The sequence below is a fragment of the Corythoichthys intestinalis genome, chromosome 13, assembly GCF_030265065.1.
Source record: "Corythoichthys intestinalis isolate RoL2023-P3 chromosome 13, ASM3026506v1, whole genome shotgun sequence".
Lineage (NCBI taxonomy): Eukaryota > Metazoa > Chordata > Actinopteri > Syngnathiformes > Syngnathidae > Corythoichthys > Corythoichthys intestinalis.
The window spans coordinates 43,206,401-43,214,001 of record NC_080407.1 but is presented as its reverse complement, the minus strand read 5'-3'; positions in this window follow the sequence as shown (position 1 = coordinate 43,214,001).

The window sequence follows — 7,601 nt, the reverse complement described above, 5'->3', positions numbered from 1 at the left end:
CTGTTTAGTAATCTCTACCCACAATTTAGTAGTCTGTGTGTACAGTTTAGTAATGTGTACCCACATATTGCTAAACTGTGGATACAGTTAAATAATTTGTACCCACAGTTGAGTAATCTGTGGGTACAGTTAAATATTCTGTACCTACAGTTTAGTAATCTGTAAACACAGCCAATTCAAATTGGTGACTACGGTTTCCAGGTCATTGATAAACTGTGGGTACGGGATACTAGGGTCCCATGGTTACAAAATTCAATAAAATCTGATCTGCAATGGTAAAAAATTAGAGGTTAAAAATAAAAATATTTTTAATAGCAAATATGTACCCACTGTTTAGTAACCTCTACCCACAATTTAGTAATCAGTAGGTACGGTTTAGTAATCTGTAGCCACAGATTGCTAAACTATGGATACTAGAGTTTAGTAATACAGTATGTGGGCACAGTTAAATAATATGTACCCACAGTTTAGTAATCTCTACCCACAATTTAGTAATCTGTGGGTACAGTTTAGGAATATGTACCCACAGATTGCTAAACTGTAGATACCACAGTTTACAAATATGTGGGTACAGTTAAATAATATGTACCTACAGTTTAATAATCTGTGGGTACAGTTAAATAATCTGTACCCACAGTTTAGTAATCTGTAACCACAGCCAATGTGCAGCTGGTCCGTCGACAATTGGTGCCCCTGCCAAATCAAATTGGTGACTACTGTTTCCAGATCATTGCTAATTTTTTTATATAGATTACCAAACTGTCAGTACAAATTACTAAACTGTACCCACAGTTTAGTAATCTGTGGGTACAGTTTTGTACTGTACCCTCTTCCTATCCCTAAAGGCCGGTTGATGAGTGCACGGGTGGCCTGTGGGTGGCCCGGGGGACCACCCTGAGGGGTGACGATGGCCCCTTTGCTGGGCTGCGGGAGGAGGGATGGGCTCCGCTTGGCCCCCCCAACCGCCCTCCCTCCCTGGGCTGGCTGGGTGGGAGCCGTGGCCCTGGGGTGATGCCCGCGCGGCGTCTTCGCTCATCTGCGTGGCTGTCGCATGTTTGATGGGGCTCGTGCACGGCTGGATGTGATTGGGCGTGCTCGGGTGGGGGGCCTCGGTGCCAGGATTGGCGATGGGGCAGCGTAGGGTCGGTTGCCAATTGGGTTACACCCACAAGGGATTCGCACGGTTACTGGTTTCTAGATCACAGAGCTGATTTGTGTATACACTCCACGCCTCCCAATCACTTATCTTATAGACCCCCCCTTCTTTTCCTGGTCGACAGGCCCCCCACATTGTGTCAACCGGAAATACAACTCGCTGACGATAACACCAACATATTAATAGTTAGTGTAGGCGTTCAATGTATTTCTTGTTGATGTTTGTGTTTCTTTGCTTTCTTTTCTTGTGTATTTTTTCTTTTCTTCTGTTCCCCCATAACTCCTTCCTATTTGCTGCTTTGTCTTGAGAGCACAAGCAGGCATACCGTGACAAGTACAATAGTATTGATTGTTCTCTCAATATGTTTATGTTTGACAATAATCACTGCGATAAAATTGAACCCCCTTCATAAAAACTCAGTATAACCCCTCAACGGTTCCCCACCCTCTCTTGCCATTCACACAAGAGGTGGAGTTTGACACTGCGGTCCAATGTAAATGCTGTCAGAGTAGTCTAGAAGAGACTAATGCAACACCAGAGAAGGTGCCGCACAGGTAAGGACATGTTAATGTCTGGGGAGTTTAAGTTTAGTCAAGTTATGTTATTCTTTTTAGAAATGCCAAATATCTGATTCGCCCTCTTAACGCTAAGTCATATTGACTCTGATATTTGTACTTTAATTGAATGTGTTACCATGATTTATTGAAAGTGTGTTATATTGATGCCACTTTTAAAATATATACTGTATACATATGTCTGTTTAAGGGTGTGCACCAACTTTAAAACAAGTGGACAAACTAATTTTGTATGCTCTTTCTTGTATCACAGTGTTCCGTTTGTAGATCCAAATGGTAGTTGCTTGGAAGTAAGTGGCAGTTGCGAAGGACTGTCATTATTCAGGTGAGAGGATGTGCTGTGAAAAGGATGCCGCCGAGCTTCCCATCTGAACAAAGCCACTTTGTGCCGTGACACTCCACATTCCTTCACGGTTGTGTGGTCACAAGCTTTCCATTTGGTGCTGAATAGAATAGACCTATGCGAGGCATCATTAAATGTGTGTTTTCTAATGGACTTGCATCAACCAGAGAAATATTAACTGGAATTATTTACTATAAAATAGGTCGAATTTTTTACTGGGACATGCTGCAGCATGTTAAGGCTAATTACAAGGTGTCCAAGAAGTTGAAGGGGTTCATTGTGAAAGGTGTCCTTCTAGGGTGACAACTTAATCCTAAGGGGAAAGGTTTTGGTTAGATGAAATCTCTGTCTCAAGCCATGAAAAATATCCATGCTTTTAATATCTTTGAGGTAGGGCTGTCAAAATTACCGCGTTAACGGGCGGTAATTAATGTTTTTAAATTAATCACGTTAAAATATTTGACGCACATGCCCCGCTCAGACAGACTAAAATAACAGTACAGTGTAATGTACGCTTGTTACTTGTTTGTTGGTGATTGGCGCCCTCTGCTGGTTTTTGTGTCCAACTGCTTTTATGGGTTAGTACCATGAGTGAGAATGGTGTAATTATTGACATCAACAATGGCGAGCTACGAGTTTATTTTTTGATTGAAAAGTTTTCAAATTTTAATAAAACGAAAACATTAAGAGGGGTTTTAATATAAAATTTCTATAACTTGTACTAACATTTATCTTTTAAGAACTACGTCTTTCTATCCATGGATTATTTAAGAGAATGTTAATAATGTTAATGCCATCTTGTTGATTTATTGTTAAAATAAACTAGGGCTGTCAAACGATTAAAAATTTTAATTACAGCTTAAAAATTAATTAATCGTAATTAATTGCAATTCAAACCATCTATAAAATATGCCATATTTTTCTGTAAATTATTGTTGGAATGGAAAGATAAGACACAAGATGGATATATACATTCAACATACGGTACATAAGGACTGTATTTGTTTATTATAACAATAAATCAACAAGATGGCATTAACATTATTAACATTCTGTTAAAGCGATCCATGGATAGAAAGACTTGTAGTTCTTAAAAGAAAAATGTTAGTACAAGTTATAGAAATTTTATATTAAAACCCCTCTTAATGTTTTCGTTTTAATAAAATTTGTAAAATTTTCAATCAAAAAATAAACTAGTAGCCCGCCATTGTTGATGTCAATAATTACTGACACAATGCTCATGGGCGCTGAAGCCTATAAAATCAGTCGGACCCAAGCGCCAGCAGAGGGCGGCAAAACTCCATAAAACACAACAAGTGAGCGTTTCACTGTACCGTCATTTAAATCTGTCTGAGCGGGACATCTGCGTTAATTGCGTCAAATATTTTAACGTGATTAATTTTAAAAATTATTTAACGCCCATTAACGCGATAATTTTGACAGCCCTATAATAAAAAAATACAGTACTTATGTATCGTATCTTGAATGTATATATCCGTCTTGTGTCTTATCTTTCCATTCCAACAATAATTTACAGAAAAATATGGCATATTTTTTAGATGGTTTGAATTGCGATTAATTATGATTAATTAATTTTTAAGTTGTAATTAACTCAATTAAAAATTTTATTTGTTTGACAGACCTACTTTGAGGTAGTCATGAGTACTGTAATTTTCGGACTATAAGACGATACTTTTTTTCCTTTATTTTGAATCCTGCAGGTTATAGTCCAGTGCATCTTATTTGTTGATTTATTTGGGTTAATAGGCAACATATGCCTCCTAGCATGCATTGCAGCACTACAGATTTAAATAACAATCCAAATTCATGGTTTGTGCTAGATGGGGCAGCGTAGGGTCGGTTGCCAACATGGTTACACTCACAAGGGATTCGCACGATAACTGGTTTCTAGATCACAGAGCTGATTTGTATACACTCCACCCCTCCCAATCACTTACCTTATAGACCCCCCCTCTTCTTTCCCTGGTCAACAGGCCCCCAACATGGTGTCAACCGGAAATACAGCTAGCTGACGATAGCACCAACATATTCATAGTTAGTGTAGGCGTTCAATGTATTTCTTAGTAGTTTGTGTTTCTTTTCTTTCTTCTCTTGTGTTTCTTTTCTTCTGTTCCCCCATAACCCCTTCCTGTTCGCTGATTTGTCATAATAAACGAGGTATGTTGAATGAACACAATGGGAGTATGTAAGACTCTTAATGTGAAACATTAAAGCTGTTCAGACCATCCGGGCACTTAGACTTCCATTCTCCATGTCAAACACCTGAATAGGACAGGTTTAAAAAAAATAAAAAAAAATTGCTTGTTATGGTATTTAGTAGGGCTGTCAAAATTGTCGCGTTAACAGGCGGTAATTAATTTTTTAAATTAATCACGTTAAAATATTTGACGCAATTAACGCACATGCCCCGCTCAAACAGATTAAAATGACAGCACAGTGTCATGGCCACTTGTTACTTGTGTTTTAAGGTGTTTTGTCGCCCTCTGCTGGCGCTTGGGTGCGACTGATTTTATGGGCTTAAACATCATGAGCATTGTGTAATTATTGACATCAACAATGGCGAGCTACTAGTTTATTTTTTGATTGAAAATGTTACAAATTTTATTAAAACGAAAACATTAAGAGGGGTTTTAATATACAATTTCTATAAGTTGTACCAACATTTATCTTTTAAGAACTACAAGTCTTTCTATCCATGGATCGCTTTAACAGAATGTTAATGTTAATGCCATCTTGTTGATTTATTGTTATAATAAACAAATACAGTAATTATGTACAGTATGTTGAATGTACTGTATATATCCGTCTTGTGTCTTTCCATTCCAACGACAATATACAGAAAAATATGGCATATTTTTTAATATGAGTATGAATTGAGTTTGAATTGTGATTAATTACGATTAATTAATTTTTACACCGTGATTAACTCGATTAAAAATTTTAATCGTTTAACAGCCGTAGTATTTAATAACACTTTATTTGCAATTGGCGTCATAAAACTGTCATAACAACATCATATTTATGACATGACACTATCATGGGCATTACTGAATGCTTATGACCAGTGCTTAATTTGTAAATCATAAGGTGCAGGAACACAAGTACATATGACGAGACGGGCACAGGTCCCGGAACATACGCAGAAAATGGTGCCGAAAACAACACGCAAATGCCCACTTGCCATGCTGTGGGATTTTTTTTCTTTCTTTTCTTTGTGCTGCCTTTTCTGACTCGCTTAGAACCATCTTCCTTCTTTTTGAAAAAAGACTATAAATATAACTGTCTTTTTGGCATGTTGAAATACTGTTTGATCCTCGCTGCTTGCTCCCCAGATGCCGCAATTTTTCTATATATTTTTTTATGTTAGGGGCGTGATTTGTTGGTCCAGCTTTTCAGCGCGTCAACAAAATCTCCGACTCGTTCAAATGATGTTAATTTTTTATAAACAACATGGAATTCTTGGGATTTGTTCTGTGAATGAATTTATGCATATTATTATTTTATTTTCTACTGTATTGTCCATAACTATGTGTAATATTCTGATATAATGTTTTCCGAGGCACCCTGAAGTTCACGCAAAGTTACTGTTGTTTTGGTCACGTGATACGGTAGTGAAATAGAGGCACAGCCTGCCGAGAGCCACAAGTTCTTTTCGTGCTGTTAGCTCCATGTTTAATTAAAGAAACAAAGTTGTCAGCACGTCGTGTGTTCAATACCTTTGTCGACAAAAAGCTCAAAACAAGACACTATGCACTCTCCGTTTAAGAGACGCTGGGACTGGAGAGCTGTGAGTAGTAGAAGTTCGCGGTCGAACGTGGCGGCAGTCCGCTGTTATTTTGTTTGTTTTCTTATTATTGCCACAGTAAAGTGGAGAAAGCCATCAACGACTCCTCTCCTTCTTTCCCCCCATTCGGTGCCACAGTAAAGTGGAGAAAGCCATCAACGACTCCTCTCCTTCTTTCCCCCCATTCGGGGCTATTACAATACATTTTTTGACGTTTTCATATTATTATTATTTTCTATACACTAAGTGCCGGATCTGCCCAAATAAATCCCGGAACACAGGGAGGCCAAAATCGTGCCGGATCTTGTTCAGGCAAGATCCGGCACAAATTAACCCCTGCTTATGACAGATGTCATTAAGTGACATCTGGCAAATGATGTTACTAACTTCATTTATGTCCAATTTGGATTTTTTACATCCATTCAAAAGTGAGATAATTTGTCGGATAAAACTAAATGACATCGGTCATAAGCATCCATTAATGCTTATGACAGTGTCACGTCATAGTTATGATTGTCTAATGACAGTCTTATAGCGCCACTGTCAAATAATGTGTCACCAAATACCATAACTTGCAACTAATGAAACAACTGGAACAGTAACTGGAGAAATAATTAGCACAGAACATGAATTTTGATTTTTATTTACATGTAAAGCGCTGCCATGTATGCTAGGAGGCATGTTGGACGATGACAATGTTGACAGCAGGGGGCAGCAGAGGTTGACTGTCTCCCCCAAGGGGGCAGCAGAGGTTGACTGTCTCCCCCAAGGGAGCAGTGATGGCCAAATGAAGCTTCTTGAAGAAATTAAGCTTTGCAACCAATTAGTTCAAAGCACCATGGTAGTCCTTATGACAGTCATATAATGCCGCTGTCAAATAAAGCGTTACCGATTAATATATTTTGGTATAAATATCCCATAATTCAGTGAGGACAACTGCGTCTTATAGTCCAGCTCGGCTTATCTACGAACAAATGCCGTTTTCGTGTCACATTTGGTGGGTGGCGGCTAGAGGTGATTGGTCTAAGATTGCAAGGGAAGCTTAACCTCCCCCAAAAAGTCGATAACACGCTCGACTTTTGTTCAAAATTAGCTTCTTATCACTGGTTAAATGCAGCTTTACAGTCCATTAAACAGTGTGGATGCTGCTAGTCTCCAGAGTTAAGAGTACATTGTTCAACTACGGCAAAACGAGACGAGTCATTGACTAAACGCTGGGTTTATCCCGCCAATTGGACGCCGCGCGTCTCTGGGGGGCTATGGGCAGTGGGCGGGCCTCGGCTAGCCTGGACGCTTTGCTTCTTTACATGATGACTGGATGATCCGTCCGTGACTCAATCCCTTTTTTGATTGACAGCGAAATTAGCCAATCAGTGTTCTTGTTGTATTATCATCAATTTTCATTCCGTTGTTCTGAGTTTCACCAGAGACTTTCATCATCCTAGTGACACTTGCAAAAAATCTTATTTTTGGTGTGTTTTTCAATTGTAGATGCTTGTTTGGAGACTTGACTTCTGGCACTCAAGTTTCCTTCCCTACCGAGCAGCGCTGAGCCCCTCCACCGTCACAAAGCACTTACAGTCGGACACACTTTGACGTAACGTAATATCATTTTGAAGTAATGCTAGTGTCACTTGAGTTCAGTTTTTGCCTCTGCTTTCAGGTGACAGTTTCAATGGAGCAACGTAAAATATCAATTTTTTGTGACTCCTTTTGTCACGT